This window comes from Apteryx mantelli, chromosome 15 (genome assembly GCF_036417845.1).
Source record: "Apteryx mantelli isolate bAptMan1 chromosome 15, bAptMan1.hap1, whole genome shotgun sequence".
Classification (NCBI taxonomy): domain Eukaryota; kingdom Metazoa; phylum Chordata; class Aves; order Apterygiformes; family Apterygidae; genus Apteryx; species Apteryx mantelli.
The window spans coordinates 7,587,381-7,612,709 of NC_089992.1; the positions used below are offsets into that span (position 1 = coordinate 7,587,381).

The window sequence follows — 25,329 nt, forward strand, 5'->3', positions numbered from 1 at the left end:
ACCCATATCTTTAAATTAGAAACCTCAAAGAAGCTGCAGTTACAAGGCAAGCACTACTGGGTGACAGGGCTACAGGGAGGGCTTCAGAGAGGGCTACACCAGCACCCAAGGAGAGACATCTCAGAAAGCTGGAGCCCCTCAAGGCCTGGGCAGGTGCTCCTCCTACGCAGCGGTGCTGGGGCTCTGCTGGGTCAGGTTCATTAGCCTGTGCAATGTAGGATTGCGCTACGAGCATTAAATTCCCTTCTGGCTTCATATTCTCTGAAGTAAAGTTATAAGGACACCCAATTTGTTCCGTCTATACTAAGATTGTTTCAGTTCTCAGCTTTCCAGTGTTAGATGGACGCCCTGAAAGTACACGTTCTCCCCTACTGCGGGCCAGCTCTCAGGAGGGCCTGGAGGTGCTGCAGAGCAGAAATGGCAGAGTTACCTGATGGGGAGGGCTTGGCTGCTTTACGGGTATCGCTGGGTGCTGCGGGTTTGGCTGCGGGTGTAGGCAGAGCCCTTGACAACAGGCTGCTAACGGAGGAGTACAAAGCTGCGTTATTAGTGGAGGCCTCCGGCCTCTTGCAGATAAGTTATCCCTGAACTGAAGCCATGTCTGACACGTCAAGAAAGTGCCAGTCATGCTAATGCTACGTGCTGTACTTTGAGCACAGCCTCAGGGAGCAGAGAAAGCATGTGAACCTGGATCCTCCGGCCTCCTACAGATTTCACCGGTAGCATTTCAAGTATTTCGGACTACCCTACACAGACTGCAGCAGAGACTCGCTCATCAGGACCCCAAAGGTTACGTAACGTAATCTGTTTATCGACTTAGGAACAACAAACATCAGTCCAGTTTATTAGGAAACGACAGAACTGGGGAGACGTTTGGGAGATTTTGCTGGCATGATTTCTCAGTGATTCGAAACACTGCCTCGAAAAAGCGGCTTTTGTGATTGGTATAATAGCAAACAAACAATAGGACCTCCTTATAATCGGCTATTTCCTTGCACGGAGGCAGAAAATTCATCACAGGAGACGGACTCGAAACGCATTATTATCACTACCGAGTACTTTGAGAGGCTCGTGATATTTCGAAACCCCAATTCTGCAGCGCAGCTTCGGAAAGGCATCGTTTGTCCTCTGCCTTCAGCACGAAAACAGAATTCAAATGCCTTCTTGGAAACAAAGGTGCTTCCCAGGAGCCTGGCGCGCCGCCTGCATACCAAGCGCCGTAGCCAGGCAACAGCAGCCGGAGCAGGGCTCGCGCCTCACCCGTGATGCTCCAGCCTCCACAAACAATTCTTGCCACGTAGGCAAGACTGTGCAGGGTAATGGAAAATTACTGCAGGCTTTTTCTTAAAGGGCGAGAGTCTCGTTCGGTGGAGAAAGCCGGCCCGCATCTCGCTTCCTAGCACGCCCCTCGGTAATTTTTGTTTCCTGCGAGAAAGTCTGCAGTGCGTCACTAGCGCGCTGGGGCGCTAATAAAGGCGGATATCATTTGCATGATATCTCGACTGACTGCGGCGATAAAAATGTAGAGCGGAGAGCTAAACAGCAGCGGGGGAGAGCTGAGCAACCAGCGGCAGGAGGCGAACAAGTTGGCTGCTGCCTTCATAAAACGGCTTTCAACACCGCCTCAAACATGGCAACCTTAACACGATGCAGTTAATATTAGTTGAGAGCTGAAGCCAAAATAGTTCTCTTGCTCTTGGCAGGCTTGATGTTTTAACAACTGCCTAGGAAATCTCTGTCTGCTAAGGCTACAGGAAGAAGAGATGCCTTTAAAGAAAGAGCAGACTTACTTTGCCAGACTATAAGGGGCAAGAGCTACTTTTAAAAAGTGTGGCCATGTTTATCTCCAGTTTCAAGTGAAAAAGAGAGTTGTTTCTTAAGACACCACTGCACCCACCTATCTTAAAACACAAATCTAAAGAGCCCCACAAATAACTGTAATAGTACTAAACACCCCATTCAAGCCAGTACATTTTTGCTGTGTGAAAACCAGGCTTTAGAGATTTGCAGACTTACCACTTGGACAGGGTCTCTTCTGCCTAACAGACGCTCTGACACAGGAATTGCCCAACAAGGAGGTCACAGTGCCTTTACACAAACAGTTTTTACACTTCGGAATTAGCTCCTATATCCATTACGCTTCTCACCTCACCTCAAAGAACAAGCCAAACTGCCTGTTCCTCAGGGGCACCTACGGGGAACCAACTGTGCCTAGCCCACAAGGAAATGAGTGAGAAACCCTGCCCCTCGTGCTGCAATCTCATTTTTCTTATTGCATGCAGCTGTTGCTCATGCTGGGCTCGGTGGGTTTTAATGATGCAGCTGTGCTTTCTGCCCTCTCTGGAGCTGCCTGCATTTTGGGTGTTGCTTGCCAGACTGGTTCTAGGTCAGGTCCTGTAGCAATATGCCTTCTAGTCTTCTGCCATTCCCTCATCTTTATGTCTTCATTTGTCCTCCCCAGGCCTATCTGTTCTGCCCGGATCACCACTGGTTAAAATCTCAAGCCAAACCTTTGCATTTTGTTGTAGCCAGCAAATGAAAGTGAAGCCACTGCACTGAGTTGGGGACTTCTTTGTTACAGAGACTTTCCCCCCCGCCCCCCAAATGGAAACCTTTGTTTTGAAGCTGCTTTCATTATAAACTCCACAGGGAAAAGTCTTTACATTTAATAGAGCTTGACCTCATTTTGTAGTCCTTGATATTAAAGCTTATAAGGAGGGAACAGAATTAGAAGCGATGACTTCTAAGCAAAGATATACAGTACTTGCAGTTGCTACCTCCTTCTTACCCAGGGTTCATTTAGCATGGCTTAGAAAGAGTTACCTGAAAGAGCTTCTGGCCGATAAGCAAACTCAAACAAAATGCAAAGGTTTCTAGTTTCCAAGAAGCCTTTTACAAGCTGTACAGAGAAATAAAATCCTTCAACAATACTCCAGGTTTCCTACAAAGCATCTCTAGAAAAACTGCCAACATGTTTCCAGCTGAAAGCTGATCTCAGATGGAGCCTGGAGTTACGTGAAGTTACGGTGAAGAGAGTTGGTGGCCAAGTGCAGACCTGCCCACGTGGCAGTGCCTGTGTGGGGAGAAACCAGCTGGAGGGAATTGCTGGAAGTTTCTACTGCAGTTCCAAGGTCATGTGCAGAGAAAAAGAAAGCAAAAGGGCTTGAATTCAGTAAACATGCACAAGAGAGTTGAAAACAAAGATGTCACAGCTTTATTAGCTTTGTAACTTTACTAATGCAATCTGGGTTTCCACATAGTGGATGGACACTGTTATCACAAGGAAATGAGTAAACACAGCCACGACCATCTGTTGAGCCCTGTATCTTGAGATGTGTGGTAGATGCTGCCATAGCTACCCCAATATAGCATTTCTCTGGAGATTATTGTCCAGGGAACAGAGTAGTGAATTAAATATATCCTCCAAAATGAGGCTATCCATTGCTAAAAGAGATGTGCCATACTATGCTAGCTCCTTCAGTCAGCTGGGCATGCCTACATGGGGGCTTTTCACCCTAATGTTTTTTGAGTTTAAAACATCTCATGTTCAAACAATATCCTATTTTTCAAGTAATGCATGCACCTTTTCCAAACTATATAGAAATGTATATATTGAATTTATTTTTCCAGCTCTGGTGATGCTTCCATTGCTCTCCCATGTGGCTCTGCCTCACATATGCAGAATCCTGAGTATCTGTTGAATTTCCAGTGCTCTGGGTCCTGCTGACTAGGTGTTACCTCCGTGTTTAAACAGTGGTGCATTGCTAAGAGAAACTTTCATTATGTAGAAATAACTAATTCTTGTTACAAGCCCCAGGCTTAAACTTCTCTTTAGATTTTGTGGTTTGAACAAGGACTTCTGCTTAAATGAGGCTCAGAACTTCCTGATTTTTGCACAGTTCTTCCAGCTACAAACAACTAAGTTCAGGTTTGTTCAAAGGTCAAATTGGACTTGGTTTCCTTAAAAATCAAGATAATGACATCCACAGTTGAAGTGCTTTCGTATGTTGTTAAGTATAAAATTATTTTCCACAGTAACATCTCTTCTGGATCGTACCCTGCAGACGCCAGGCACACTTCACCAAGTCGAACGGTTGCTGCCTACACCTGCAGTCGGTTTGCTCTGCTGATTGTTCACCATGTGGTTTGTGGCACAACGTGTGTTTCAATGGGAAAACAGAGAAAGGCAGCTCCCTTAAAATATGTAATCAGAAACTCCCTGAAGACCACGGCATCGTTGCTTAAAATATCCAGCCTTTGTTCCTCCTCCCTGTGAACAGTTTTTCGCTCCACATGAGCTAAAGGGATCACAGGCATGAAAAACATGAAAGGAAACCCTGAGTGTGACCACACAAGCCAGATGCAGCCCCAGAGGGGCTCAGGTACTCGCTTCAGGGGAACATTTGGCAGCTCTCCTCCGAAATTACACAGGGACAGCAGGGCACTGCATCAATAACGCATGTTTAGTCTAGTGCTCTCTTCACCTCCACCTTCAGCAAAGCAGGGCTATTCCAGCTTAACTAGTTTTTCCTCTCTCTTTCAGGTACCTCATATATCAGATAAAAAGTGTTAATAAATCACACCCAACAATTCCAGCCACACCTCAAGTAATTAACCCCGTCCCGTGACAGCGTTGTCTGGAGAAACCTTGGACTTTGGCCTGGGACTCCAATAAAGCCAAGAGCAGTTTTGCCACCCAGTAGTTAGCCTTTTTGTGTTTATTTTTGGAACAATAAGTTATTTTTGAAGATCCTTCTTGTCAAGTCAGCCCAGAGTCCTGTGTAAACTACCAAGTCATCTCCCCAGATCTGTGTATATCTTTAGCAAGGTTGCCATGCGGGTGAAGTTATGTCAGCATTTCCATTACAACACCTTTCTACCAACTCCAGTGCTGTAATAAATGGCACATAAAACTTCAGTTCTGGCAGAAACATACAAGATCCGATATGGAAAACAATCACCAGCTTAACTGATCCTTGCTAAAATTCATATGGGTGGGTAGAGAAAGTGGGGATTTAAAATATATCTTATCCCTCCCACACACTAATTTTTAAAATGCTGCTGTACTGCGTTCAACAAAAAGTTCTGGTTTGGATTTTTTTTTTTTAAGGTATTGGTGGTAAATGAAAAAGTGATCCCATCCCTCCTCCACCTCTTCTGCAAGCCAAATACTTGATTAAAAGTTGCCATTGTCAATCCTACTAATGAAGGGCACAGTTACTTAGTCATTTAATCGGGCGCAACTCCATGCTACGTTGAAAGGGGGAGATGTCTGTCCTCCTCCCCGTGCCCTGTCACATGTTTTTTGGGGCTCCCCTCTCTCCTGGGCTGGCACCCCAGCTCATGCGGCCACACAGCGTGCTGGAGCAGGGAATTAATTTAGCTGAAAACCAACCAAGAGCTTTCAGCCAGTTCGGTTCTCAGTCCAGCTCACTGCATGACTGCACAAACCACCGCATCAGCATGAGGTGGGGGCGGTGTCGTGTTAGGAAACAGCGGCCGGCAGCGGGGAAGGCAGGTCTGCTCTTGGCACCAGTGCTTGTGCCAGTGAAGTGCTTGTCTAGCTTCAGCCTCAGGCTGTTCTCTTGTAACTGGCTTGTATGGGTCTACATATCAGCTGCTGCTCAAAAAGAAAGTGGCCCCTTCTCCCACGCAGATGCTTGCTATCAAGTGGTCATGTAGTCAGCCAGACCAGGGAATGGATCCAGCCTCAAACCAGCTCTTTTCCTTTTTTTCTCTACTTTTCATCTGGATCAGTTCCCTGAGCCAGTTTAACACGGCCCCAAACCCACATGGGCCAGGGCAAAGGCGTGCAAGATGCCTCCTCTCAGCAGCACCAAGGACTCGGGTTGGCTTACACTGACCATGAAACAACCCCTGTAGTGCTACAGCTCAAGGCTCGTCTGGTTCCTCTCTCCTCAGCCAGCACCCACCAAGTGCACTGTGAAATCAGCCTGGGAGAAGAAGGAGCCTATTGCTTGCTCTGGATTTTCTTCATGCCAGAGTAAACCATGACCACCTAAAAGGTCAGGCAGATATACGGGAACTGGAAGGATCCTACCAGCTCTTTCACTCACACAAAGAGGTTTCACCACTTCTGGTTTCAATATTTATACATTTTCTAATTGTAGCCTGTATTTATGTGTCATCCCAGAAAGGGCAAAATTTGGAAATGGCTCCAGCCTTCACCCAAAAAGAGCTTGTTCCGATGTGGTAACATTTGTAACTTCAGACATGTTGAAGAGGTTTAGGAGATGCAGAAGGTAGAGTTTTTATTGAATCACAAAAACCAGTTCAGTTCAGGTCAGCATTGTCGTCCTGGTTTCCTATGGAAACACACAGTGTTGCATCTGCCAGTGCCTCCTTACAACATTTTGAGCTCCTTTGCTGATTCTAACTACATTTGAAAGACAGCTAGAAGAACTAAAGAAAAGTTTCTGCATGTCTCCTGAAAACCCCTTCCCCCTCCATCCTCCAAATGCTCGTGCTCTGGGTAGGAAGGCTCAGAGCTCAGCCATCTGCCATTCTCTTTGGTGGCAGCTGCCCGGCCAGGCTGCACGTGCATTTTAGCCTGCCAATTAGTGTGAACATAATCACAGCACATATTCTGTGCCTAGCGTGGGTGTGAGGGGAGACATGGGGAGGGAGCAGGGATTACTGCAGTGGAGCCTGTAGTAACGTAGGATGCAAATCTGCAGGAAGCTACGTTTTACTTGTTCTGTTGCTCATGAAGAAACCTGTCCTAATTGTCTGCTTTATGGTGTTAAGTCTGGAGGAGTATGTTGGAGAAAGCTTTTTCCATTCCAGGATACACATAATTCCTATCTAGCACCCCTGACAGCACTTGAAAGGGGAAAACTGCTATTTTGGCTAATGCCCTCCATTCTAAGGGCATTAGAAGATGGGGACAGTCCTTCAAGTGCCTAGATCAAACATTGCCCTCTCAGCCTTATCCCTGCTTCCTTCTGTCAGCATGACTGTGCTGCTAAAGAACTGTAGCAGTGGCACCAGGGCTTGCATCTTCTCAACAAAACTGGTCCACCGAGGACCTGGAGTTTTCCCTGTTTCTTCAACTACAGCACACCAGGTCATTCGGCTGATCAGGAAATGGCAGTGCACTGCCATGACTTGCACCTGGGCTAAAATCTGAGCTCCACTGAGAAGATGACTGTCACATTACGTGGGTAAACAAAAACCTTTGAGGGAGAAATGAATGTAAATACCAAAAGTAGGCTAGAGCCTAAAGAACTGCTCTGAGGACACAGAGTTTCTTGGGGACCCTGATTTCACGTCTAGTGCTGTGGTTTTTGGCTCAGCACTAGAATTTCTTCCTGTTAAATATGTACCTAATGAGAGCACTGACCTGGTGGGAGAGCTGCATCAATTTTAATCCCTGCTGTTCCAACTTCAGCTAAAGCTACCATTAAAAAGAAAGGCACTCACTCAGTGAGGTGTTACCTGACACGTTTGGAGCCTGGCCTCTGATCTGAACATCTGTGGCGTCTCTTGCCATCTCCCCTGTGTGTATAAATGCAGGTTTTGCACATGCACCTTTGGAAACTGGAACTGGAGGGGTTGTACTGACCTCTCTTGAGAGTGGTTTGCCAGGAGTTGGCTAATATTTGCTACCCTGGCCCCACTTCCTTCTTCAAGGTGGACCGGGGGCTGCTCTGTTCTAGCTCCTAAACCTCTGATACCAGCTGAGGGAGATTTGCAGAGGCAGGTCCACGTCTCAGTCCTGTTGTCACTGTGAAATGCTCAGGACTTCCATGTGCCTCATGGGCATAACTATGACATACACAGAGATAAAATCAATCAATCAGCCCTGAACTGCCATTACTTTGATAGGAATTTGGGACCAAAGCTGAGAGGTGAATATGGCTCTCCTAGGCTAAGAAACAAAAGTAAACTTATAGGCTGTTTTCCTCCATCTGTTTATAAGATTGAAGCATAAGTCATGGCTTTAAGGGTATGTATCAGAGTCTTTCGTGTTGTCCAGACACAGAGATATTCTGTCACTGAATAAAACTATTTCAACAGGCAGGCATAAGCTGCTTCCAAAGGTTGTTGAAATTATGAGTTGTTGCAATTATGAGTCAAATAAATAATCATGTTGGTTGTGTAATTTCCTAGTGCTTGAGAATACCCCAACAGAGAAGAAACAAAAAAGAAATAATGAAAAATGTTCCGTATTCTTAATCAGATTAATACCAGCAGACTTAAATCCCTCCTTTTCCGAGGTGAGGATATGGCCCTTGCAAAAGCAAAAAAAAAGAACTTTGGCTTGTCTGGCTATACTTTTTCTCCTGCATCAATCACAATAGCACCTAAGCATCTAATACATATACAGAGGTCACAACTGCAATCTAACCAAAAACAATACAGTGTGCAAAAAGGAAACATGTCTTTGCCATGCACTGCTTTGCCCATTGCTGTAAATTGGAAGGTAATTCTTACTCATGAGTTAAGAAATTTCCATTGCAAAGAAAAAAGTAGTAATTAAAAAATCAAATGAAAGGGCTGTTAGTCTGTCATACTTGCTCAGTGTGTTAACAGCCAGGAGAATTGAACTACATCTGATATTTGAATGGACAGAAGGAAATGAGGCACAAAATATGAGAGAAAATAAAACTGAATTCCCACAGATTCATTTACGGATCACAGAGAACAGAGGTGGGAGAGAGCTACTTTATCACCCAGCAGGAACAGCTAGGAGTCCTTAAACCCAGAGCGTGATAAATCAAACAATAAACCACCCTAATACACTGCCCGTTGTTCATAATACTGCATTTAACAGTGAAGCTGACAGTGGTCTCTCCTGCATCATCCCGCTGCCTTTTACTGTGCTCTCCGCTGTTGCTCCCCAGATCTTGCCCCATTCGCAGGATGGGCCTTACACGGGATATTGAGGTCGGGGCGGGGAGGAGTGATGAAAAAGCATCTTTAACAAAGTTCCTCTCCCAGTACCCCACTGCTGCTTTGACGGGCACCAGGACCCCTGGCCCTAGAAACCCCAGTGGGGTGGCTCCAGCCCCACGGCAGGAGGAGAGGTCCTGATGGAAATGGACTGCTGCCATCTAGTGGCATGAGACCCCCCCCCCCCCCCGGCTCTTCTGTCCCCTCTCAGCACACACACTCCCGGGGAAAGGGGAGCTTTCCCTGCTGAAGCACTCTGGGAGATCAGTGAAAAATAATAATTAAAAAATCTGGGAATTTAGTAAAAACTCACCAAGAAATAAATGATCACTCTGCCTCTCCGAAGCAAACTGGGCCCAAGATAGCATTGCTGGTTGGGTTTCAGTCTGGTTGAAACGACCGTCGGTAAACTCTAGCTTTGGTCTGAGATAGATAAAGGACTTACTGACATCTCCCTGCCCATCAAAATGGCAAGTGCAAGGCAGTTCGGGAAGCCGGACCATTTAGACAGTGGAACTGTGCTGTCTGCTTTTTTGGGAAAGTGTGAGTGTATGTCAGCACATATGGTCATTTGTGCTCATATGTGTAAGAGAGAGACAAATTGAAAAGTAAGAAACACTGTTCTTGAAAGTGAGAAATAAGGGTGTTCCGGAAGGCCCTCCTATGCAATGCTGAGAAAAACTGAGCCAGATCTGGGCCAGAAGCTCTAAGCGAGGAAATGCTGCCGTTTGATTCTTTCTGTACTCAGAAAGCAAGGATTTTGTACATTCCTTGCAAATATATGACACTGAGTCAAAGAAATACATGACTGCTCCAGCACCTTCTCCTCTTTCATCAAGTAACTTGTAAGTCCTCAATTTTTTCTTATCAACTTGAGTCAAAAGGGCAACACTACTTTTATCTAATCTGAGTTTTGTGAAATTTCTTTGATAGGAAATTTCAGATATCTCATTTGGCTGTATCTTGCAGGGCTTTCAGTATTCTACAACATTCTTGAAAGTTTAAGAGAAAGTTTCTCACTTACAGACCTCTAAAGCATGTGACAAAAGTACTCTTCTCTTCCTGTGCTAAACTTCTTCAAAACAACTGGGCTGTTCCAACTAAGCCTGTATTTTATTGTTTCTTCTTGGACCAAATGAAAGGACACTTTGCATGAAAGCTTGTATTACTATTAGATTTATGTAGCATTGTTATATATATAAAACCAAATCTCTGCAATTTAACAGCCTGTATATTTTCCTTATAAACACATGGGAAAACACATGAGGAACAAAATGGTGAGCACATCTTTTCCCCTGATAATTTTTTCTGCCTGGAGCAAGCAGTGTTTTCCTAGCAGTTGGTGCAGAGAGAGCTCCCCCTCCTGTTAAAAATTATCTTTAGCCCCTACCCATCCTTGGGAGACTTATTGCTAACACTCAGCACCTATGAGGATCAGGCCCATAGCAATGTGAGATGCTAGAAATATAAAATTATAAATGGATATAAAAAATACAGCACTGATATTTTACTTTCATTCCCTTTAATATTTTCAGTGGCTTTACAAAACGAAAGCTCATTTTTTGTTTCTTTTCTATTGCAGCAAGATTATCCCTTGTCAATGGAAATCATCCAGCAGGCGAACAATTCCTTTGAGCGTCTGTTACTCCACTAAAAAAGCCCCCAAAACCTAGAATAATTTTACTGTCTGCTGCAAGGGAATGGTAATCTGACAGTTTTTACCAGGGTGAGAGCCACATGTCTGACAGGCAGATGTTCTAGCGCTGTGCTACAGGCAGCATGTTTGCATTGCGCATTGTAGCAGTCAAGGAAGACTTTTCAAAATCATTAGACAAGCAGTGTAGGGAGGCTGCCATATCAAATCTGATCCACAGTTTTCATTATGTAAAAATGTCTCCTATAAATAGGGTAAATGCTCATGTTTTAATAGGTAGCTAAGCCAGCAGGCTTTCTAGAAAAGGTAGCATGTTTGAGAAATAATTGAGCCTGTACTGAATGGCTGTATTATAAAATGTACCAAGCAGCAGAGACTGGCTGCACATTAAATTTCAACTGACTATTCATACTTTCATGAGGACTTTGCTGTTTCCCACTTCTTTTCTTTTAGCTTGATTTGTAAGGAATAGTCTAAGATTTATAAAGCAAAAGTCGTTGAGGTAAGAAATACTTTAAAAAGCTCTATTTTCCAGGTGTCGAAAATCTCTCTGGCTTACAAAAACATGGCAATGAATGTAAACACTATTCTTCACTAGAGAGTCAGAGGAGGAGGAGCTGAGAAGAACAACTTGGGGGCAGCAACAGAGCTGACTGTAACACAAAATTTCCACTGTCTAGGAACTTGAAAAAGAGAGACTGACAATAACCGAAAGAGGCTGAAAGCAAAAATGCTTGACATATTTTCTGAACTATATATCTAAGAAGAGGATGCTCCAGAGCAGAATTCTGTGAATGCCCTCTGGCTCTGGACACAGCTCAACACTCCGGTCTGTCAGCTCTACTGCAACATGCAACAGAATGGAGAGATTTGGGTGCCAGGACCAAAGACTCAGGGTTTACAGGCAATGACAGTCACATTGCTGTAGTGTAGAGAGATATAATCCTCCAGTTCCCACCAGGGCTTGTACACCCGCTCATCTGGAGCTCATCCAAAAGACAAAGCTCTCAGCTTCACCCATAGCCGCTGCCTCACCATTCAATGGCCATTGCCACTTTGCCTTCTGGGGTAAATCCATGCTACAGGAAGTGTTTTCTATGCATTTTACAGATGGGTAAACTGAGGCAGGGAATGACGCGAGTTGCTTGGGGCAGGGGAGGAAATGGAGGTGTGTCTTCCCACTCCTCCATTGTGACCATCAGCTCCATCTCTGTTCTTTGGCACACATTGCCAATCTCCTGTCTGATTCCTATTAGTCTGCAAAGTGCTGCATGATGATGTTTTGGTCTGATACTTGGAGAGCTCTATGGAGATATTTATCTAGACATAATTAATTCCTTTGAGAATAACCTCCTGACAGCACTTTGGAAAGTGGTGGGAAGCTTTTGTCATTCCGACACTTCATAAAAATTGGCATTAGCCATTGCCTAATTTATTTTTAAAAGGACAGTCAAATCACATCATTCCCCAGGTCAAATCATAGTTGTGACTTGTCTGCCAGCTATGCTATCAGAAGATGAGGTGCCAGACCTTCTTGTTAGGAGTCATTTCCCACAGCTGCCAAGGCCTTTACTTGCCATTATTGCCCTGAAAGGCTTCCCTTCTGCTTGAGCTGTCATAGTCTTCTGCCCTCTTTATTTTCTGTCCTTTTTAGCTGCAGCACGTTTTCCGTGATGGTTTCATGGTGCTGATCGGACATGACAAGCAAACATCTCTTTGGTGAGCAGCATGTCACTAGTTGGTTTGTGACATTTGAATCTTAGTGATCCCTCACTGTCTGATTGAAATAACTACAGAAAGAAAGGAGATAAATGAGAACAAAACACCCAAGCAGATCGCATGCTGTGCTAGGCGGACACAGGTGTGAACGAAAGCAGCAGGAAGACACACACAGAGGCCATGGCTCACCAGCAGTTTTGCCACCTTCGCAGTGATTGTGGTCTCTGATGATCACAAAACAGGCATAGGAAGAAGGGTGAGTATCTTCCTCTTACAGCATTAGTGATGATCCAGCTGATCAGCCCTGGAATGTGAGATCCTCCTTACATGCACAATGGGCACCAGAAGGCCAAGGTCTCCCCGTGGCAGCAACCTGCCCACCAGCCTGACTTGGAAGTGTGGGCTGCAGGCCTGCAGTGAGTGCAGCCCAGGTTGTCTCATCAGGAACACAGCTGCTCTGCGCTCTGACCAAAGGGTTTTAGCAACCCACCTTGTTGTTCAGCTGTGGGTGAACGGCTCTGCCCCTCTTCATGTCTGGCTTCTCCTACAATCAAACGAGGATATTGGTATTTTTTGTGGGACCATCTGTTGCTAATTGTGCAAACCTCCCACAGATGAGGGCACAGAAGGGCAACATTTTAATATTACTGAATTTTGGGACCCCCAGAGTTCTCTGTTTGTGGTCATACCTGGATCGGAGCAGGGAGGGAAATGGCACAGGCCGTAAGTACTATGCACACTTAAAACCCTGATGGATCCCGATAAACTTCTGCTCTTTTACACTGCAGACAATTATGCCCTGGCTGCTTGGGCCAAATTACATCTTGGAAGAGATCTTTGGGGCCGCTGGCTGGCAGAGGGGCTGTTTGAAACTGTGCAACCTCCTACCATAGACCATTTTGTGGACATTCATTTTCTATCTGTTTAAAATAGCTCTCAGTCCTCTTTTTCCTCCCTCAGAGTCTTCCACACACATTGCATGGAGGGCTTCCAGGGGGTTTCTTAGCCTTGACTTTTTTGTTGCCTGCATAGTCTATGAACTCCAGTGCAAAATAAAATTCCCCCTTTTGAGGTGGTAGCCAGCACTCATGTGCATTGGCATCTGTGCGCTGTCATTTACACTGGGGCAGAGCTTTTCATGTGTTTCATTGTATGAAGCAAATTAGGGTTGAAGCAACACCAAAAGGTATAATGTTTAGCCCTCTTCTGGCACAGTCTGAGCAATGCAGCAGTAACAAAGGGATGCACAGCGTGATGTCCATTTTATTCAGTCTCCTCAGTTCCTTTAAATTTTCTCCAAATTAAATTAGGATTTATATGGATCTTTAAAAAATCCACTCATACCAAGCCATAAAGGAAATAGGAATCTATACTTAAACATTTAATTAGGGAATGTCTGCAGAGTATTCTGCAAATGGTATGTATGCTGTGTTTGGTATTTAAATATAGCTGTATACACTCCCTCGGCCTCCTGAACTGCTGAAAACCCCCTAGCAGGTGATCACAAGCCTTTCTATAATTGAAATGAACTTAATCCTGAGAAGAATGTAGCAGCAGCTGCTGTGAAAGCTGTGGCTGCTTTCCAAGTATTTCTTACATTACCCTGGTCTGGGTATTAAAAAGAGACTGATTGCTATGTTACAGAATCCTGCCACAGAGTGTCTCTTACAAGGAAGCTGTTGTGTTTCAGATTTAAGGGCTTTGTTGTATTTTTCATAAGAACACTTTGTTCTTGGGTGATGTTTGTCATGCAAGGATCTGAGTTGTCCAGATATTAATTGCTTAGGGCCTGATACAATCCACTAAAGTAAAAGGTAAATATATATATATATATCCTCTCTCTAACACAAACACACACGAGCACGCACAACCTAGTGACACATGGAGAGTTACATGTAAGCATTTGTACAGTGCAATATCGGGCCAGATTCTGCAAAGACAAAGTCAACAGAGCTTTTCTGAGTGCTTAGACTACATTAATGGGTGCTACTGCAGTGCTCTAAACATAGGGGGGAGTGACGTTACATGGGCTATGACTGTCAGTGAAGGTGACTGGAGAAACAAAGGAAAGGTTCATCGCTGTTACCAACCTCAGTCATGAAGATTAGATTTCAGACAGAAAGAGGGTGATAGTCCGAAGTGGAAAAGGCAGATCCGCATTCAGAGGTGAAAAGAGGTGAGCTACCAGCTCAGAGGGACTGAAGAACATTGGGAGAAGACAACAGCCAGCCTGAAGTAAATATGAGAAATGACTGTAACTGCCCTCCTAATTTAAACTTCATACCACAGATCTCTGCCTGAATCCCAATGTGCTCTGAAGAACTGGGAGAAGCAACAGCTTTTCCTTTTTCACTATTGTACCAGAACTCACCAATCTGACTCGGCTCCTCGAGGCCCCTGCTAGAGTCCTACCTTCCCTCTGCCACCTCCCTTCCTCCTATTATTTCCCTGGATCTCTCTTTTGATTCTGCCTGGTAGTGGTGATACCTGGCTTTTACGCAGCACCAGCAAAGAGCAACTGTCAAGGAACGTTTCTGGCAAGGAAGAACGTTTTCCCCCCCAACCCTAGCAAATTTTACATCATATTGTCCCTGTTACACATCTGGGAAAAGTGAGGCTCAGAGAAACTGCAAGACAGATTTTTCAAAGCAGGCACTGAAATCCCCTGAAGCCACCGCAAGACTTAGCACCTTTGAAAAATCAGGGGTTCCTGTAGGCAAGAGTACAACAACCAAAATGAAGGTACACTATCTGGGAGACCGCTTCAGAAATGTGGCTCTGAGTGATTTGATCATGGTCCCAAGGTTCATCTATAACCAAGGTTTACCACTCCTTTCTGTGAGCCACAACCCTACTGTCACCCCCTTGGTCTACATAGCTGTACTCACACTTCCTCTCTGTTGTGCTATATCTGTTTTATGGCTTAGATTCTCATCATGGAAAACATTCACTCAATCTTATTCAAACTGTTCTTTTGCCCCCAGCTAACCAAGACACACACACTCATTTGTAAAGCCTGACATCTAAGGCTGCTTAAAGGGCAGAACAGAAGATGGTGCTGCCGAGCCAACATTTTTTAACAAGGAAACTCTTCCTGGAGTTGCTGTTTTTTGACAGCTCCAGTTCCAAAATAACCTTTGTTTAAACTAAAGAGTTGTCAAAGAGAGAAGTTTGAGAAGCACAAGAGCTACAGAGAAACATCTCACAGCTGGTTCCCTCACGGAGCAGAGATGTGGTGAAATATTGATGGACCAGACTCCCTAATTATATCTCCTACTGAGGGGCTAGCTTGAAATCTGTAGCTTTCCTGCTTGGTATGCGGGACCGTTGGGATGAAGCGCTGGGATCTCTTGCAGAGCTACATGGGCAATTGGTTTGGGATGTATGTGGCTAATAAACAGGCGTCAGCTAGACAGCTTTGTGGGAGCTAATGAAATGTTCAGTACAAAATGTGTCACCTCCAGGTATCATGTGTGCCTCCCTCCTGGAGTTTAATCCTCTTCTCTGCTGCTGCCTGTGCAGCTTCACTCTCTGTTTACTGAAGTCTTCTCCGTGTAAAACAACAGGAGCAGCAGAAGGAACAAAAGAACTTTTCATCATCAAACAGGGCAAAATGATGTCAAGCTCTTAGGCTGTATTTTTTTCTTAATAAGACTTTTGTTACCCAAAATGCAAGCATGCAAAAGTAATGCAAATAATTTCCACCTGCAGTGCTGGCAGCTACGTATTGTTTGTATGGATAATTTTGAAAAATTCTAATTCAAACTGAAAACAGTAATAGGAAGCTTCTTTGCTTTTGAAATCCAAGGTACCCTAATACAGTTCACCTTTCTCCCAACCAGATTTCAGATGACAAGATCCAAAACTCTTCAGACTGTCAGTGTGAAGGTTGCTTACAATGTTCAACAGTGCTGGGAAGTTCAGTGGTTCAGTGCAAAGAAACATCCTAAATTCAGATGCCTCTTCAAAATCTGATTTATTTAGCAACTGTAAATGAAGTGGATGTAAAAGAAGAGGCTGTTTCACAGAATTTCCTCTTCTAACTCACATGGCACCTGTAAATGCAGCTGAGCAGAGACAGCTGAGCAGGTAACATAAAGTGATGCTGAGGAGGGGGACCACACTCCACTTTGTCCCTTCTGGTAACTCTGTGCTTGGCGAAGCCCGTGTGGATTCTAGGGCTAGAAATTAGAATTCATGCTGCATCTCAGCATATCACTGTGATGACAAATGAGAAATGAATAGTCTGAGGTCTCTACTGTTAATTCCTCTAGAAAAGGACACCGCACATACATATACCTATGGCAGCACAGATGATGACTGCCATCAACAGTCAGGACTCTTCACTACTCCTGGCCTTAACACAATTTACTGGGTTAGCTTGACAGAGCCAGTGTATCTTCTTGTTTTCACTTCTCCATCTATAAAAGAAGAATAATATTTACCTATTTTACAGGCCACACTAGAGAGATTAATCAGCTAATGCTTGTTGAATACTCTGAAGACATAAAGCAACAGATGCATTTTAGGGGCTACATTCTGTGTGTCTGAAATCAAGATACTTGGCAAAGAAACTAATGAATGGACCTAGGCTACAGGAAACCACATAGGGCCATGGATACCTACTTTAGCTGTTCCAGTTCCAACCCACAGCAGCGAGCACAGGTTCACACACATGCCCCGGCACCCCTGTGCAAATGTGCCTGCTGCTTGTTACAGCAGATGAAATGATATGTTGGTACAGTCTTCTGTTACACAGATTCAAAATTCATAAACAACAGGAATTCTGCCAGATGAGGAAAGAGGATCATCAGACTGTTCAGGCCCTGAAGCTCTCTGAATTTGCTAAGGATGGCCAGATCCCTCCGGGGGGCCAAGTGGGCTTTTTATTCTCCCTGCCTCAAGCAGTTTCTCCTTTTCAGGTGGAGAACAGAGTATGTAGCAACGGTGAGCCAGTACAATGGGAAAAATTTTAATAGCCGAAACAGAAGCCGGGGAGAGAAGGGCTGAACATCTTGGACTCTTGGTAAGCTGACAGAGGAAACAGCCATTCAGTGCTAAAGCCAAAATCTGGCCATCATATAAGAACTGGTGGCTACAGGCTGCTATTTGAGTGAGCCAATCTGTAGCTGCCTGATGTGTAATTTATCAGCCAGTGTGCACTTCACTGGCAATCTAAACAGCAGTCCATCATTAAACAGAATTGTCAGCTGAACTACCACTTCGGCCATGGATGAAGTTGCTTCAGTCCAAGGCTGAGGGAGCCAAGAACAACTTTGCAGGGAAGATGCTTCCTGCTCCCTATGCTGTTTCCACTCAGTAAGAGAAGACATAGGCAGGGTGGCACCTTCCAAAATACTTCAGTGTAATTTTATACAGGCAAGAGGAGAGGCCCTACAATCCGGCTGGCAGCTTGCTTTGTGTAGGGACCCACCTGCTGTTCCAAGACTGCCTGCTTTGCAGCTTCATTGCAAGGAGGTTTAGAGTCCATTCTCTGCAATAACAGTCTCCTTTGGATGTATTGGTTAGTGGCCTTCATGCACCTGATGGGATACCTGACAAATTTACATTCTGGTATAGCCAAGGACACACTTGATTAACTACCTCAGGGAAATGTAATGTTTGCTGCTTTTTAAATATCACAAAGATAAAGACAAGGTTTGGTTGCCTGAAAGCAGGTTGCAGAGCTGATTGGAAGGACTCTAATCCTGCTGCTTTCCTTCCCCTGCCAGACACACACAGCTTGTTACAGCACTAGGAATTGGAAAGAGGGGCATCACTGGCCATTACCTCGCCAGTCAGGTTGTCCCACGCTGAAATGTGGCAGAGAAGGCTCAAGGACAGGCAAGGAAGGCTGAATCTCGGCAGAGGTACAGATGCAATGAAGCGGCACAGGCAGAGCTCCCTGCAGAGTGGGGAGGGGATTACTGAGTCAAACAAACCTGCCCTGCAACCTCGTGCCCAGAGAAGTGCCGTGGGTTTGTGCATGTGTCCCTCCTGCCTTTATTGGCCTACATAAGAACATGGCACAAGTTGGTATTAGAAAAATCAAGCAACTAATATCTTGGCTTTCCTCCACTCCATATGAACATATTGTTAACTTCCCGTGCACATTATCCTAAGGACATCATGAGAAAAGCCTTTGTCTGAGAAGAAGTCAGAAAGTTACACAGCTGTGTTGTTGCTCTGCAGCTTTGAAAGCTCGTGGAGTTACTGGACAGAGTCTAAAACAGTCGCTTTTCAGAAATGTCCTTCTGCACCGGCAAAGAATTACAGATCAAGATTTGGTTCTTGTCTCACCTTTTCTCAAGCAGAAATACCAAGTCAAAGGTTGGAAAAAATCTTTTTGCTCTGCTGATGACAATTCAAAGCAGATTCAAAGGTTCCCAGTTTAGAAATGCAAAGACTAGGAACAATAAAGTCCTCAGCACCTTCCTTCAAGAAATGCTTATCTGGGTCTATATCCTACATCTAGTAATCAAAAGAGTCTGTTACTTTGAATACAGGATTAAGTGCCTGAAATACCAGCTCATTGCCTCAGTTTCCCAATCCGTATAATTTACTCATTGAGTCTCCATAACTGTATTAATTGGGAAACTCACAAGTTTTCATTTTTTATTCTTGTTGCAGTACATATGGAAGGTATGGGAGCAGGTGTATTTGGATCAAACACAGAGAAACTAGGCTCAGGGACTTGCCCTTGTACCTCTAATCCAAAACCACTTAGTGGGAGCCTGCATTTGTTAAATGAATCCATCGGTCTTCAGTTACTTCCTAGAAAAGCTTCAAGGACATGGAAAAGGCTGTGAACGTTCCAAAATCATTACTGCTTTGAGAGGCCACCTCTTCCTAAAGCTACTGCATTGTTCTCTCCATTTTCTGTGCTGTGAATCACTAGGAAGTACTGATTAGCAAAGCAGCCTAATCAGGTCCATTGTTGACTTACGCTGTGATCTGGGCAAAAAAAATGAATCTGTCCCTGCTGCATTGTCTCAAGCTGTAAAATGATGTAAATGTAAAATATATTCACTGAAGGAGCTTGAGGCTTAATATAGGTCATAGTAAACGTTCATATAGGATACTGAAAACCCTTAGATTAAGAGATATACCAGAAGAGAATGATAAGGTTATAAAATCCTTCTCTACAAATAACTCATATTTATATAGTGCCTTTCAACCTAACAGATCCCAAAGCTTTTTTTTTCAACATAACATCCTGATATACAGTCCTGTGATATACTGAGTTCGCTTCACCTACCAGTTCAAGGCAACCTCCTCTGAAGTGAAATGTGGCAGCTGTTTAATAGCCTCGAGTAGTAGTAACTTTAATAATAGCAAGGCATTTATATGGTTTTACAAACTTCAAAGAGTTAATTCTCTCTGCCCCTTCAGGAGGCAGACAAGTTTTATTATTCCCATTTCACAAAGGCAATATAACAAGAGTGGACAAGAGTGGAGAAAATCTGCACTCCCACAGATTTATAAAGTGAAATTCCGTGTGTGAGCCTAAAGTGCCTTTAATCCCATATAGAGAAAACAGATCAACATGGCTTATTAAAAAAGTCCTTTACCAAAAATAATGATGTGGAGAGAGCTCTGAGCTGGATTCTAACACCTGCCACTTCTGCTGAAAAAATTACCTCCTCAAGCACATGTTGACATAGAAACATCATGGTCCACAAATGCTTCTGTGCCATGAAACAAATTGGGCGCTCAAAATATACTGCCAAGACTCAGACAATCTCAGTTTTAAGAGGACCCAAGAGTTACTAAAAGCCTCTTGAAATATAGCAGGAGAGAAAACTGCAGCAACGCCAATCTCCAAAACAGCCTGGCATTGTTCCTCCGTCACGTGCTGCTCTATGGGTCTTTCCAGCCTACCTGCACTGCACTGCACTGCACTGCAACAAAGCTTTCGACAAGGAGGGAAATTTCATTCTGTGATTCTGCAAGAAATGTTTCCTGAACTTGAAGTCCTTCTTTATATGTCGGGGGGGGGGGGGAAGATATAAAATTATTTGGACTTAACCCCTTCTTCACTGAGAACTGAAGCCCTGTCCCCAGGTCATATCAGTGTTCACATATTGTTTCTTGACAGCTCCATGATGGAGAATGAAGTAAGAGCTCACAAGGACAGTCATTCCTGAGGTCCCAAAGATGTTTTTACACCCTAACACAGAACTCTCCAGCTTCTGTTCTTCCTGCTGTTTCCCACTGAGGATTTGCCCTATTGCAACTTCCACCATTATTTAGAGTCTGAACCAGAAAACAGCCTCTTCTACATCCCTTTGCTCACTAGCAGTTTCATTACCTACTGCAGATGGCATAGGCTGCAGCATAAAGTCATTGCAATCTCCCTCCAGTCAGAGCAGCTTTTTGATGGGGGCTGCAAACATGTTTTTACCCAGACTGTCCAGTGAAATCAGGTCAGCCAGCAAGCTGGGGTTCCCGTTTTCAACATCTCACGTGGTCCTGCACAGTAATAGAGATGTCTCCTCTGAAACTCAGTTCCTAAAGAAAAGGAACTTGCTGAAACTCCCTAACAACTCTCAGCCGCCCACAAATAGATCACCACAGGATCAGCTTGTTGTCCCTCTCCTCTCCCCCCTATCTCTGTATAACCGTTTATTCCCAACAGAGCCAACCCCCTGCAGATGCCTTGAGTCACTCCTATAACCTGAACGACACTTGGGGCACGGGGAGAGCGAGCTCTGGTGTCTGTGTCCTGCAGGAGCTAGGGGAGAGGCACAGGGAGATGACATGAACTGACCTAAGTGGAGCAACATGAATTCTCCAGCAAAGTGATTTCCATCATGGTAGCACATTTGCTGCATAAATTACTTCCCATTCATCACAGAAACTATCAGGATGTAACTTTGCCAGGCAAGACTTGACCTCTCCTTCTGAAAAGCCCCGATGTGCTGTATAGCAGCTTCCCCATGCAGGACTTGGGTCAGTGCTGCTGCCTGACTCGGTCTCCCTCTTCCTCACTCCACAGTAGCTGCTTCCTTTCACCTCTCTGGCTTCATTTCCCCTGGGGAAACCTGCACTTCCACAGGCCCACAGCAGCCTCTGCTGTGAAAGGATGTCTAAGGAAGGCAGGATGCCTTTAATGCTCTCCTCACTAAACTTTAGGCAGGTCCTGTGCTCTCCATCACCTGAACACCTATAGAGCGTGCCCTTCATGGGAAACCACACGACCAGGGAGCCGAGCTAAGAGCCAACACGTTATGAAAAGCCATGGCAGGGCAACAGGAGCCCCAGCAAACACATTACAGCCTGAATTCACAGCCTGGCATTCATTTAGGCACCTGATTATGTATGTAGAAGCCTAGCTTTGGGCACCCGGATATAAAACGTGGGCCTTTCTGACACTGTCAAGCCCAAAACCAATAGCAAAATCATTTCCCACAGCAGTGGCATTGAGCTCACAGCAGTGCTTTTAACCTTCTCTGCTTTTGGAATAATTAGTTTAACTTTGTGGCATTTCGCTACCACGCAAGTCAAACGCAGCAGCAAGTGTCAAGATCAAGGCCCCGGGGATAAATATCCATGACATATTTGATGCATTATGAAACAACGCAGATGGTCGTCGAGGCGATCCGGTGACTTTGGTTCCTTGGCAACCTCGATGTCAGGAAACTGAAGGCACAGTCAGCTCTGCACGGTGTTGCGGGCAGCTCCTGGGCACATTCACTTAATGCTACAGTCCATGAGAAGAAGAATCTTAGCTCTGCTGACTGCCTTGGCGGTGACTCGGGCACCAAGGGCCCCTTACTGGTGCTGCTTGTTCCCTGTTTTCCTTTTGCTCTGCAAGCTCCAATCTCTGCAGCCTGCGGTGGAGTTAACTTTCGACCCTGAGTAATCAGCGTAATAAAGTGTGTTCTCTTAGGACTTCCTAAGTCAGTTGATTTCTCAGGATGCTGGGGAGATTTACAAGCTTAGGGTAGCTTACAAGTCCTTATTTACAGCTCTCAAGCTTAAGCCTGGACCTAGAGACCCATATCTTTAGACTCTCAGGTATGTTTAGCAAGTAAAGAAAATGTTTAAATATCTCCACCTCCTCTCAATTCCCTGCCTGTGGGATTACTGTTCATCACAGATACAGATGCAAGGAGAGGCCTGCCTGTCTCTTCTCCACTGACGGCCCAGGGGAATCCCTGGATCCATGTCATGGCAGGTGAGTCACTGTCCTTCCCACAGAGAAAGGAATGATGCAGCCCTTGTTGACTGAAATAAAAGGACAAAGTGGAGCCTAGATCATCCTGGTCACAATTTACGGGGTGAGGAAATGGAGCAGACACAGAGTGGTCCCAGTCTTCAACTGATATAAGTCAGAACAACTACCCTGTACTATGCTGAATTATACCACCTGGGAATTAGACTTTTTCTATTAAATAAATCCTGTGGCTCTTTCTTTGCTTTTTTTCTCCTTCCCTGTTTAAATCTGAAAAAATATATTTATATCCATGTAATCTATAGGGAGCTTTTCTGGAGCAAAAAGCCACCAGGTTTGACCCTGACCTTTGCAAATGGAAATATGATGCAGTGAGAGTTGAGACCTGAGAGTCAACTAGCATCTTCAGTTCCACTGTTGAAATACAGCCGGTCATTTTGCATTTTTGTTATGAGCCTCACATAATGGGGAAGAAAATTAGGTAAATCCATTTTTGTTTTAGTTGGGTTTCTTGTCAGCTGGGAGATGACATCTGAAGTGTGTTGAGAATGACTGGAGGCACAGGATGAACAGCTGAATATAGCTGTTGTTTGGGATGCTATTTCTGCATGACGTGCTCTGAAGATATTAAAAGAGATTGTGTCCATCTCCCTTCGCATTTATACATGTTTTCCATCAGTGTAACTCTACTGACTTCAAAGCAGTTATTCTGCACTTGCACACCTTTCCATGAGGAGAGAATCAGGATCATTGTTTATAGATATTTCTGAACCTACCCAAGTATGATCAATAATGGGTCATGTATGGAGAGCTGAAAATCAAAATACACCAGGAAACCCACAAGCGATAGTAAGAGTTGCAGGAAAATAAGTCTTGCCAGAGTTGACAGATGTCTGTTTATGGGTAGAATTAGAAATTATAGTCCTAACTCTGCAAATTGCCCCATGAAAGCAGATCCTCTTCACCACAGGGATTGACTGACTGCACAAGTACACATGAAGAGAAGAGCCTGCAGAATCAAGAGCAGTGTCAGTGAGAAAAATAAAATGACTGCATGAAACATTGATAACCATAGGGTAAAATGATTGGATACTAGACAATCTTTACTCTAGAGAAGAAAGACACTGAAACAACAGCTAGTAGGCAAAGCCAGATTAAGTTTAACAATAAGGTTTAAATAAAAAAGCAATATGCATGATTAATGAAGTTAAGTACTTGATTCCCCATCTCATGAGGTCTTCAACTCAAGACAGTCTGGAAGAGATGCTTTAGTGAAACATATTAGCAGGCTTAATTGAGAATTGAAAGGAGCAGATTTGATGCTCTCATGCTTCTTTCTGATCTTAAAAATCAGTGAGCATGTTTGGATTTGGTAAATCATTTAATATCATGTCATAAATGTACCTCTCTGGATGATCTGAATGTAATAGTCCATGGACTGAAGCGCAGCTGAGTGGCTGCAAACAAGAAGGAATACTAAACAGATAGGTATTGTGTTATAGAATTATGTTTATTAGGGCATCACAGAGATCAGGTCTTTGGTCTTTTTTTTTGACATTTTTATTGATGACTCTAAAGAAGGATTGAACAAAAGGATGACAGGCATTCACAAAAGTGACATGAAGTTGAAAGGGATCACAAACACCAGGGAAACCAGAAAGATAATGCAAAGGAATTTGGATAGGCTAGAAACTCAAAGTGAAAATAAGTCAATGCAATGAATTTCAGAGCGAGGCAGACTGGAAGTTTAATATGTCCTAGTGCCTTTAGGCTTTAAAGGTGATGCTCATTAAGATCGTGCTGTGGGGAGAAAAATCCTAGGAAGGTGCAGTGTATGGGGACATGCTTCATCTGAAGCCCTAGAGATAAGTGTTACAGCAATCCAGAAAGAAAACAACAGAGAAGTCCTCTAGCACTTCTAGCAGGCAAGAACAAACATGTCTGACTGAGAATCTTCCATAATAAAACTCTATATCATTTCCATTCACTGAGCTACTGTTACATCTGCAAACTGCACAAGGCTTTGTCTCCTTAATGTATTAATTTCCATCCAAATGCTCAGGCAGAGCATCTATTAGCAACCTTCGTTGACATGAGTAGATTATTCAGGGAAGTATAACTAAATCTCTTATTTTCCTGAAATCCACACTGGTGCTTCTGCTGATGAATGAAAATTGACAAGTGAAAATGTCTCCTGTCTTTCTTTTTTAAAGTACTTGGGGCTGGATTTAAACCTATAACTCTATCTAAGGAGGGACTCTAGAGAGTAACTTCTCTCCCTATACAGGGTTCAGGACTCAGAATCTGCTGTAGCCTGCAGGTGGTCTGCAGCTCCCTTAATCCACTGAAGAAGGGGACCAGAGCAGGTGGCGGACTCCGAGGGGAGTCTCTGCACACAGTCAACTGCAAATATATCACTTATCTACAAGCCCCAGGATAATGGAATATTTAGCCAGAGTCTACAGCAACTCTTCTGCGCATGCCTGACTGCCATGCTGAGACATCCCTCCCTACGAGGAGTTAGGCCAGCAGCCAGGGAAGAATGATCTGCAGGAATGGTATGATGGAGCAATGCAACCAGGCAGCTGGAACTGGGACAGGAGATCCAAAAGCCAGATTGCTTAAGTGGCCCCTGAGCACCCAAGTGCTAAAGGGCTTGTGCTGTGTGGGAGCAGAAGATTGATCTTTCCCTGTACGTCCATCCCCCAACCTATCTGGTATGAGCTAATGCCCATTAGTCCGTTTATCCAAGAAGCAGGGGGCAACCATCTGCATGAATTCATTTCTCTGTGATCTAGAAGTCCTTTCCAATTTCACACTCACACAGCTCAACCAAAGTGATGCGCACAGATCTGCAAGCAGC

At 44.4% G+C, this 25,329-nt stretch overlaps 1 long non-coding RNA gene across 4 annotated transcripts in view; it reads right to left on the bottom strand.

Annotated features, from left to right (window-relative positions):
* The window catches only part of LOC106482517 (uncharacterized), a 66,306-nt gene that overhangs the window by 30,916 nt on the left and 10,061 nt on the right, over positions 1–25,329 (bottom strand). Inside the window, exon 1 of one of the 4 annotated variants that reach the window (XR_001292169.2) lies at positions 2,017–2,153. The exons of 2 other annotated variants lie outside the window; for them this stretch is intronic. This is a non-coding gene — a long non-coding RNA (uncharacterized lncRNA). Of the gene's footprint in view, positions 1–2,016; positions 2,154–25,329 lie in introns of those variants that run through there. One more of the 4 variants, XR_001292170.2, reaches the window with a different exon arrangement.